Below are 12363 nucleotides of genomic sequence, written 5' to 3' on the forward strand. Positions count from 1 at the left end.
GAATAGAATCCCATTTCGAAATGAATAATTCATCTATTTTTAATATTATAGACGTATTATTGTAGGTAATCTAGTTTGTATCCTGGAAAATTATAAAATTTACAGTATGCATTGAGTATTAATCGTAAGTGGATCATGTATATTAATATCGTACATGGACCGCATATGCATATATGCTTATTGGTCTCTGCATCATTATTACATCTGATCTATTATTATTTATGATCTATATTTACATTCTTCTCTCGGGTACCTATACTTTAATTAAATCACTGTTTTGCTACAAATTAAGGAAGAAATTGATTCTCATTATTAATTTCTTGTATCGCCGACAAGTCTGTAATAACATACAGGCGAAGTACTGGCTTGCCCTTACCCTTGCGAAGACTGTGTTACTCGGAAGGTGAATGCAGCCAGCATTATTTCGAAATCGGTAACTCTCCGATGTTCTGCAATAAGTTCTCAACTCTACCGTTGGAACATCTCAAGGGGCGCAAGCGCACACCGATTTCGGCTGTCACACCAAAGCCCATTAGGACAACGGTCTTTATATTGTTCAGTCAACGATATTGATAAAGCTACCAAGCCGTGACTCTTTATTTATTCGATTTTTTAATTTTGCCCCAGGGAATAAAGCAAATCACCTAATTTTTCACTTTCTATAGACTTTAAGCATATTTTAAGGACAATTCGAGTCGAGCTGTCTCTGTCGGACGATTGCAGCGCCCGCTGCGCTCCACTGATGCTTATGGCACTGACGTCAATCTAACTATACTATAGTGATCGGTGACTGATGGAGGGAGTGTAACATCCGACCGGAACGTCCGTATGTTTTATCGACTATTATTACTGCATGTTACTTTTATCAACTAACCAAACTCGAAGTACGAGAATCTTGTAACCATAAGAAATTAAAACAACTGTCTAACTATTTGGAATATCCCTAGATGGAAATAACTATGAAATTCACTAGCCAAGGCTTAAAAACCATGTTACGAGATCTTCGTACTACAGAGAACTATAATACTATTATGCGTTATTATATATCATATTAACACTATAATTAACTAACACAATTATACCCAATTATTATATAACACTCAACAATGCCATTTGTGCATTTGGAGCTGAGAGCTATACTATAAGCGATATACGCTTTACTATATAGCCTGGAGTATAGAAGACTGTAAAACCATAGATAAACGCATAACCAATATAATGTAAAGATAGCACTGCTGCAATAACTCACAAAACCAGAGACTGCAAAACCATCAAACCGTGAATGCTAATTACCCAGCATGAACTATACCTTATTCCGCAACGCCGTATTGTAGGCAACACGCGCTACGTTTTGAAGGCAATGCAGATCTCCAATGTGGAACCATACAGAGCCTTACCTAGAGAATACATTAGGAAACTTACCGACGAAACGAAAACGTTCTAGAAGCTTCCAAGCCGATTTATATCAATATAAGAATTAACAACTACAGAAGGGAATCATATACAAAAGCACACATGTAAACCTGCTCTAAAGCTATGAATCATCAAATTACTAAATACTCTAAATCTGTTAAGATAATTATAACACAAACAACTAAGGATATTCGCAGCAGCGCGATTCTAATAATGTTAAACAAATAACAAACTATGTTCATAAACAATTGCTATTGTACTCCAGGTTAATAACGACAGTAGTCGACTATAATACATATGTAATCCTATATAGACATAGCTATAAAACTAACAAACGACAGGTAACCAGAATGAAATATGGGCTTTGTAACGAACAAGATAGCAAAAACATTAAGAGGTAGACAGGAAGAAGTTAAGTGGCTGAGGGGCACCACAAAAGGGGCTGGCGCCACAAAAGGGGCTGGCGCCACAAAGGGGGCTGGCGCCACAACGAAAAGCCCACGCAGTTCGGAGAACTACGGAACAAAGTCCACGCACCTACACCACCGCACCAAGCAGCGATATACCATACGTAAAAACCTACGATATAGTAATAGCTAAAGAACTAAGATAACGGGCGTGTATGCGCGAGGATGTCGTGACCTAATTAGAATTCCTAGAAAAAGAGGGGAGGTGCGCAAAGGTGACCAAAAAACTAGAGAGGGGGATCGTTCTGCGCAACGATCGACCCCTATAAAAAGGGCGACCGATCACTCGATCGCTCTCTTGTGTTTCTACCTCCAGATTCGTCATCTAGTTCCGGTACAGTCTCGCGGTAAAATCCTTTAGCCTTTTGCATTAAAACTTTCATACAACGTTACTCTGCCCAAAAGTTTAGCGAGCTTCAACTCCATTTTTTGTCATACTAAGTTTAAGATCTTACACTGTGTAACTCTGCGTTTGTGACTTTTAAATATCAAAACTTATAAAATAAACCAAACTTAGTCAAAATATCCAAAAATATTAAAGTCAGTTATTCCGCTAAAACCTCTCACCAATCTACAAGTCATCGCATCCAGAATATTCTCAAAAAGGTAAGCCAAATTAAATCTTTTTATCCAACAATTTCTCCCTCTTCGGTTCGTTCGACTAGAGCGACAGAATGCCCGTTGTCCGGTGTATTTCAATACTTAATCGGTAATTGGTGACCCAAACTACTGATGTGAGTCTGGCTGTAGCTGCGTGTGAATGTTTCCGGTGTCTAACATCTGGAGTTTTCCACTAGGTACCGTTCCGACGTCACATATCATATAAAAATTTTCTGGTGCATCGGCCGGGAAACCAAACGTTATAATCGCGAAAAACTTTTTGTGACGCGAGTAGCGACCGACGGACGGCGGAATTTTTGCGCGCTACCGACACGAGCCGAAAATCACCCTAATCTCGCTCGATTTAATAAAATGACTAAACAAACCCGAATTTTAATACCCGTTAACTCGCCAAAATTCTAAAAGTCAATGAATCAATCAAGAATTTTTCCATCCGCTCTGAAAATTTCCCATTCAAATATTTCTTCAATATCGCAACTACTGGGGATCTTGTATCACCGAGATCCCTCGTTTTCATCGAAATACTCTGTCGAACCAAGATTCCAACCTTTAATCGCAACCTCTGACAAATACCCTTTGTTCTTATAACGAATGCTCCCAAAATCGAACGAAATAAACGGAGGAAAACGCGGAACCGTAGCGAAGCTTTGGGAACAATATACTCAGCCGATTATATTAAGCGATCCGCACGAAATCCCAGACTCTGTAAAGGAGCCTTATCTCAATAAACCGCAGAATTCTAACCACACCATCGGAACTTCTGAAGATATTTGCTATTACGAGGGAGATACAGAAGAACGAATAAAAGAAAGAAATAAGCTGTTCGAGCCCCCAACGCGACCCAGAACGATTAGCGAAGAAGACGCAAAGATTAGGAAAAAGGCGAAAATTCTTTCTAAATACCTCCCGTTCAAACTTCCAACGATTCCTACCTCCTTTTTCTCCGACACGGGATCTAAAATTTAAAATAAACCTTATTAACAAAAGATTGTGCAATCCCAACATTAAATGGGAAAGGAAGACCCTCCTACCGATAAAAAACGCACAGCCGTAGTACATAGTCCGCCTTCAGACCGACGACTCAGATCACAAGTTAGTACGCAGGGCACCCAATTATTCGAAGGACAATTAGAAAATTTAGTGGAGACGAACGCGTCGGGAACCTCAGGACTAACTCCTGAACAGTCGCAAATCTCCAGCCAAAACTCTAATTCAACGAATAAAAATTCTCCGGAGAACTCGAGAAAAACAGAAAAACCCACTCAAATACTTATTCAAACGCCTGATTCGGAAAACCAATCCCAAACACATATTAAGATTCCTCAGGAATTTAAAATGGTGAGCGAACCCGTTGCAAGTACAGGCGCAACCGCCTTACCCGCACCGACTTATCATTATATCTCAATTAAGGATGCCTTAGAGGCAGTCCCGGTGTTTGACGGCAATCCGTCCCAGGTTAGAAGTTTTGTGCAGGGATGCAAGGATGCACGCGAAATGGTCCCGCCTCAAGTTGAATTAAGCCTCGCGCGAATAATACGTAATAAAATCAAGGGAGTAGCTCGACGTGTGATCGAGAACGAACGGTTCGACACCATAGACGAATTAACCGCGCGAATAAATGAGCTTTATGGACCAGCCAAATCCGTTAATCTGTGTCAGGGTGAACTAGGGAAAATTTTCCAAAGACAGAATGAAGACGTCGTGACGTACGCCTCAAGGGTACGCGAAGCGATGGAAAACATAAGACAGGCATTCTTGCAAGAACAACGTAAAGATGATTTCGAAATTTTTACGCGAAATACCGAAGCGGACGGCAAAGCTGCTTTTCTGCGCGGATTAAGACCTGAAATCGACGGAAAAATCCCCACAATACCCGGTACTCTGAAAGAACTGGTCGACGCGGCTATGAAAATAGAAAAACAGGAGAAAATTAAAATCCAACTTAGACGAGGAGATCAACCTAGCACAATTCAGGACGCTACAATAAATTACGCGATGTTTCAACCATATAATTGCGTTGTATGTGGAGCAAACGACCACGATAAATACGATTGCACATACAACTCGGATAAAAGCTATTACGACCACCGTAAACCTCGGAATCAAACTTATGTCATCCAAGGTAATCGAGCAGACTATCGGAATAATTATAATTCGAGGGATGCTTATTCGGATCCCCGACGTAACTCGAACACCTACCAACTTCAAAATAATACTAACTCGAGAAATCAATTTCCGAAATATCAAAATCGTCAAATAAATTACCAACCGCAACCCGGTTACGATTCAAGAGAAAATCGTCCCAATCGGCAACAGGGACTTCCGAATTTTAGTAACCAAGACAATTACAGTAATCGAAGGTCGAATCCCCCTAATCAACAAGGTTATCCTGGAAATAATCAATATCGCGAAAATCGCTATCAAGGGAACAATCAATACCGCGGAAACATTTATCCCAGCAATAACTCGTACCGCGAAAGAACTTATCCAAGGGACCCTAGCCCACAGAGGTCACAACCAAATTTCAGACAGGGAAACCAGCGTCCAAATCAGTACGACGATAATCAAATGTTTAGACAAACGCGTTATACTCCGCAAACAAATTATCAGCCCTACAACTCGAACCGACCTGACGAATACCCGACAGATCAACCACGCGAACACTGCCGATATTGCAGAAATTACGGTCACTCAATCAGCGAATGTCCAATTAAACAGCGAAATGATAGATCAAATCAAATACCGCGAGAAAATCGAGTCTCATTTTCGGGAAACGGGGAGAGCCTGCCGAACGACGGTGCGACCTCGGAGGCTCTCAAAATACCCAACCGCACCTTATCTATTATACAGGGCGTACCGATAGAAAACTAGTGACGTTGGCTACAAGCGATATGGAACAAATAATTATAGATCCGCCTCAAAATTCCGATGACAAATCAATCAATACGATCATAAATCCAGAGAGTACAATCCCTACGATCAAATTAGAAGCGAGCGAGTTACAAAATCCGAGTACTTTCATGTTGGATACAGGCTCCGACCTGAACATTATAAAAAATAACTGTGTAAGGGCAGAAATTGAAATAAACGAACAAAAGAAATTTAATCTTAGCGGAATAGTCCCCGCGTGCGTAGAAATTATGGGGGAAGTTCCCATAAACGTAATAGGAACCGAAGCTCAATTCCATATAGTTCCGGAAAATTTACCAATTCCACAGGACGGAATAATAGGATCCCAGTTCTTCAATGAAAATCGAGCTCAGATAAATTTCGATAAGGGCACATTAGAATTCGGTAACGTACAAATCCCATTCCTAAACCAGCAGGAAAAAACGACTCCGTATAGAGCGCAGACTGGCAACTGCGACAAACTCGCGGAGACCGAACTAGGCACCGAGGTTTTACCGCTCCTGGATGTAGAATCTAATGGGTGTGTCGGTTATACAAAATCCGATTTAACGGCGGAAATTTCCGAACCTCTTAAAGGAAAGGAAAAGGTCGAAAATCCGGAAGATGTTATCGTAATTCCATCGAGGACACGGCTTGGCATCCGTATCAATCTCGAAAAAACTGAGTTAACCGAAGGGTACGTACCTCTGATAGACGCAGGTGACAACGTCTACATAGGGAACGCGTTAGTGACAAACCGAGATGATAAAGCGTACCTTTATGCAATTAATACGTCAGACTCGGAAGTAAGACTGAGAATTCCACCGCAAATCCTGGAAGAAATAGGTGAAACAGCGGACTCCTTAAAATCAGATACCCAAAATTTTAAAATCAAAAGTGAAAATGCAAAAGAAACCGTTAATTATAAGAATATACCCACAAAATATCAAATATATCCTGACGAATGCATGAAATACGACAATGAATCCGATGAATCTACGAAATATTCCGATAAATCGATGAAAAATAACGACGAATCTGCGATAAATCAAAGTAAATCCAATGAATCTATGAAAAACGATAATAAATCTACGAAATATTCCTATAAACCTATGACAAATGATGAAGAATACGCGATAAATCCAATCGAATCCAATGAATCTATGAAAGATAATAATAAATGCATGAGAAATAATAATGAATCTACGTTAATACTAAGTGAATCCAATGAATCCGTGAGAAATGATAATAAATCCACGAAATATTCCAATAAATCCATGAAAAATGATGACGAATCTGCGACAAATCTAAGTGAATACAATGAATCTGTGAAAAACGATAATGAATCTACGAAATATTCCAATAAATCCATGAGAAATAATAATGAATCTACGTTAATACAAAGTGAATCTAATGAATTTGTGAAAAACGATAATAAATCTACGAAATATTCCAATGAATCCGTGAAAAATAACGACGAATCTGCGATAAATCAAAGTGAATCCAATGAATCCGTGAGAAATGATAATAAATCTACGAAATATTCCAATAAATCGATGAAAAATAATGACGAAAATGCGATAAATCAAAGTGAATCCAATGAATCTGTGAAAAATGATGATAAATCTACGAAAAATTCTAATAAATCCGTGAAAAATAATGACGAAAATGCGATAAATCAAAGTGAACCCAATGAATCTGTGAAAAATGATGATAAATCTACGAAATATTCCAATAAATCGATGAAAAATAATGACGAAAATGCGATAAATCTAAATGAACCCAACGAATCTGCGGAAAACGATAATAAATCTACGAAATATTCCAATGAATCGATGAAAAATAATGACGAAAATGCGATAAATCCAAATGAATCCAATGAATCTGCGAGAAACGATAACCAATCTACGAAATATTCCAATGAATCCATGAAAAATAATGACGAATCTGCGATAAATCAAAATAAATCCAATGAATCTGTGAGAAACGATAATAAATCCACGAAATATTCCAATAAATCTGTGAAAAATGATGACGAATCTGCGATAAACCAAGGTGAATCCAATGAATCTGTGAGAAACGATAATAAATCTACGGAATATTCCAATAAATCCATGAGAAATAATAATGAATCTACGTTAATACAAAGTGAATCTAATGAATTTGTGAAAAACGATAATAAATCTACGAAATATTCCAATGAATCCGTGAAAAATAACGACGAATCTGCGATAAATCAAAGTGAATCCAATGAATCCGTGAGAAATGATAATAAATCTACGAAATATTCCAATAAATCGATGAAAAATAATGACGAAAATGCGATAAATCCAAATGAATCCAATGAATCTGCGAAAAACGATAATGAATCCACGAAATATTCCTATAAATCTATGAAAATTAATGATGAATATACAATAAATCCAAGTGAATCCAATGAGCCTATGAAAGATAATGATAAATCCATGAAAAATAATAATGAAACTACGATAATACCAAGTGAATCCAATGAATCCGCGAAGTACGAAAATAAAACTACGAACAATAAGTGTAAAAGTAACTCCGACGAGTCCGAGAAAAATAAGAATAAATATTCCGACGAATCCATAAGAAATGATAATTCTATAATGAACCTGAGCGAATCAAATAAACCCCCAACGAATGAATTAAATAAAATCGAACTAACAGGACAGTATATTACTGACAACGCGAACGAGGCTGTAATAAATAAACGCACGTCGATATTTAAGGAAAAGGCAAATCAATACAATAAAAACCAAGAGACAAATAAATATAAAAGAAGACAAGAAATAAAGAAGTCTACGCGAATCCGAATTTAAATCCTATACGAAAACAGCCGAAGACGAGTATAAAAGGAAGACAACGTGCGCAACCCCACGGAATATCTCTACGCAAAACACGAATCAACCTAATGAAGTAGATATCCCAAAAATAAAACGATTATTTATGGTTCAAAATTCCCACAACCTAATCAAAGCCAGGGTCGAGCTTTTGGAATCCTTTTGAGATTAGAACACTTAAATACCGAGGAAAAAGAGAATATCTATAACTTAATCCGAGCAAACGCAGATATATTTCACCTACCAGGCGATAATCTAGGATGTCTAAGCATACATACCCTGTACTCAGCAGCAACGTACAAGTTGCGGCAGAACTTCGTAATGCGCAGGCACACAACACACGTACAAACATACGCACACATTCAACTCTCAGCCCAGAGGTAGTGAACTATACAGCGAGACTACGAAGCACCGCACAAAGAGGAGACCCCGAGTATAGGATACGCTCTGTAATATATCCCATCTCATTCTTTTGCACGTTCAATCTTATAGATATATATGTTTGTCTCTTTCTACTTAACGCCTCAAGGTTCCGAACGTTACACTTGATTTTACCCCACACAAAATTTCCGTACCAAGCCTTATAACTCAAATAGTTTCTTAAGGAATAAACTCCAAAAATTTTAAAACTCACGCTTCCCCTACTCCAAGAAGACATACCCAACCACACAAATCCCGTTAAAAACCAACCGCTCGCAATTAATAATCCTCATCAACACTATGATTTCAACTACTATATCAACATTTCGATTTTGCAGATGAAGCTCTTGGCAAACCAGGAAAATTTTGTCATAATATTCGCAGATAGATTTCAGCCAGATATGCGAACCTTAGAAATAAGGCGAGCTGGTAATATTATTGCCGTAATATGCAATAGAATCATGCCAAATTGGGTAAAGAGCGTGACCCGCCAGTTGTTGTGGAACGATGACCTGCCACCAAAAACCTATAACTATAGCATATATACCGACCACATCGTTAGCGATATATACACCACCGTTAATCTTTTCGATTACGGGAATTATCCGAATAGCATAGTAATGATCAAAGACGTAGATGGCGATATATTTTCAATAGTTTTTGACGATCAAAATTACAAGGTCAAGCAACACTTTATGATCGACGATCCGGCAATCGAAATTCCTAACAACGGCGACGATGAATTAATAAACTAAAGCCATAACAAGACCCATTGTCGGGCACATTACTAACTAATTCCATTATCATAACTAATCATGCCGCGTATAGATACCTTTAGTTAAGTACATCGGATATATATAGCATACATCTAACAATAAGATAGGAATAAAGAAACACCCAACCCTTATGCGGAGTGACAGCTAATGTACGACGAGAATATACACCGAACAAATCCCTTAAAAGAAACGATGCCATACGAGAACGACGCTTTAACCTGTGTGCAAGGGAACTACCACAATGCGAAATGAACGACAATCGAACTGATGCGAAACTATGGTAATTGAAGTACATCATAGACCTTCAGTGATTCCACGGGGGAAATCATATCTTCATGATAAAGGAAATCGCAGTGATGAGTTGCTGCGAAAGCATACAATACTCCGACGAATACGGAACATGGAGCGACGTAATAGTCCAAGGATATGTAAAGATCAGTCTAGCCGAATATACTGCAAAAATAAACCTAAATTCAAATAAAATCATATTTCGATCCGGAACAACGTGTGACTTCAGCAACGGCAATTGCGTAGACAATGAAGGAGGAAACACGTTTTGGGAAACCTTGCCAAAGGATTCCTGTCAACTGGACCGATACGACGTCTTATACGACGGCAGAGCCACAAAAATCAAAAACAGCGATGAAACCTATGACGAAGTGTATACAGTTACCACCCAAGACATAACCTTCGCCTTTTCGAAAAAGGGACGTCAACAAGTATGCGGGTACGAATTGATTCGGACCGAACACCCAAAGCTACTCATCATCGAAGAACCAACTAAAAACGCGTTCACTCACAAAAAACCCATAGCAACCAGCAACTTGGACATTTTCACCTACGTAAATTCAAAATTCGTATACGTGGGAAGACATATGAGAATGCAGATGTCAGCATTATACCGAGACGTACTCTCGCAGAAATGCAAATTGGAACAACAAGTTTTACGGAACTTATTGACAACCGCAGCCGTAACGCCCGACGACTTCGCACATCAATTAATGAAAGGACCAGGCTACATGGCAACAATAGCAGGAGAAGTAATCCACATAATCAAATGCATACCAGTTGACGTAAAAATTAGAAAGACGAAGAACTGTTACCAAGAATTACCAGTACTCAGAGGAAACGCCAGCATGTTTGTATCACCGAAGAGCCGCATGTTGTTAAAAACCGGAGTACAGATAGAGTGTAACCCTTTCATCCCAGTAATGTTCAATCTCGATAAGAAATGGTATAAATTACTACCAGAATTGACCGAATCAGTAAAACCAGGCACAATAGAACCTTTAACCACACCAACATGGAAATACATTAACCCCAATAACCTAGCAACCAGTGGAATCTACTCCTCTGAAGATCTGGAACGACTGAGAGATCATATCATGTTCCCAGCAGAGAGATCTGGAATACTAAACGACATGGCAAGAGGAATGTCAGGACAAACCATAGCGAACCAACAATTATCTATCATGCAATTCCTAACCGAAGAAGCAATGCAAAAAATAGCCAAGAACACATGGACAAAGATGTGGGGTTGGTTCGTAAGCTTCGGCACTCTCACCGCAGGAGGAATCGGGATTTGGGTAACCATCCAAATAACCAAATTCATCCTCGACACAATAATCCACGGATATGCTCTGAGAAAAGCCTACGGGTGCAGCTTTCACATGTTCGGAGCCATATGGAATTCCTTGACCAACCTGCTCTTACATCTAGCCAGGCAAAAACAAGAGGATGATACGGAATCCAAAGGACCATCTAACAATCAAGCTAAACCGCCGCCTCAACCAAAACCTTTAGACATATCCTGGAACCAGGAACAACCAAAACCGAAACACTGCTCCGGAATCCCTGAAATACACATGGACATGTCAATCAAACACGAATACGCAATACCCGGTTCCTTCAAGCAAGAAGCACCAGCGCCAAAACCTACGGCCGGGCGATATTATGAATCAATGGGAAACAACGCGAGAAACGTTAACCAGACCGAACCCACAACAGAAGGAAACGGAGGATACAAAACACCCCAAAGAATGCCGATACCCGGATCCCTCAAGCAAGAAGTACCAACGCCGAAACCCACGGGCACACAATATTATGTATCAATGGGAAACAACACGAGAAACGTTAACCAGACCAAACCAACAACAGAAGAAGACGGAGAATACAAAGCACCCCAAGGAATGCCGATACCCATATACCCCAATTTAAACATGAAGCCAGCAACCCAATCACCAATTGCAAAAAACGTCTCAACATCGACCATGGACCCCAAGGACAACCAAAGTACCGTATGGATTGAAAAACCTACAGCACCCAACGACCGTCAGGAAGAATGATCGAGCAGAGGCTCGCCATTCTTGCATAAGGGGGGAGGTGTAACATCCGACCGGAACGTCCGTATGTTTTATCGACTATTATTACTGCATGTTACTTTTATCAACTAACCAAACTCGAAGTACGAGAATCTTGTAACCATAAGAAATTAAAACAACTGTCTAACTATTTGGAATATCCCTAGATGGAAATAACTATGAAATTCACTAGCCAAGGCTTAAAAACCATGTTACGAGATCTTCGTACTACAGAGAACTATAATACTATTATGCGTTATTATATATCATATTAACACTATAATTAACTAACACAATTATACCCAATTATTATATAACACTCAACAATGCCATTTGTGCATTTGGAGCTGAGAGCTATACTATAAGCGATATACGCTTTACTATATAGCCTGGAGTATAGAAGACTGTAAAACCATAGATAAACGCATAACCAATATAATGTAAAGATAGCACTGCTGCAATAACTCACAAAACCAGAGACTGCAAAACCATCAAACCGTGAATGCTAATTACCCAGCATGAACTATACCTTATTCCGCAACGCCGTATTGTAGGC

The sequence above is a fragment of the Neodiprion virginianus genome, chromosome 1 (genome assembly GCF_021901495.1).
Source record: "Neodiprion virginianus isolate iyNeoVirg1 chromosome 1, iyNeoVirg1.1, whole genome shotgun sequence".
In the NCBI taxonomy this organism is placed as follows: domain Eukaryota; kingdom Metazoa; phylum Arthropoda; class Insecta; order Hymenoptera; family Diprionidae; genus Neodiprion; species Neodiprion virginianus.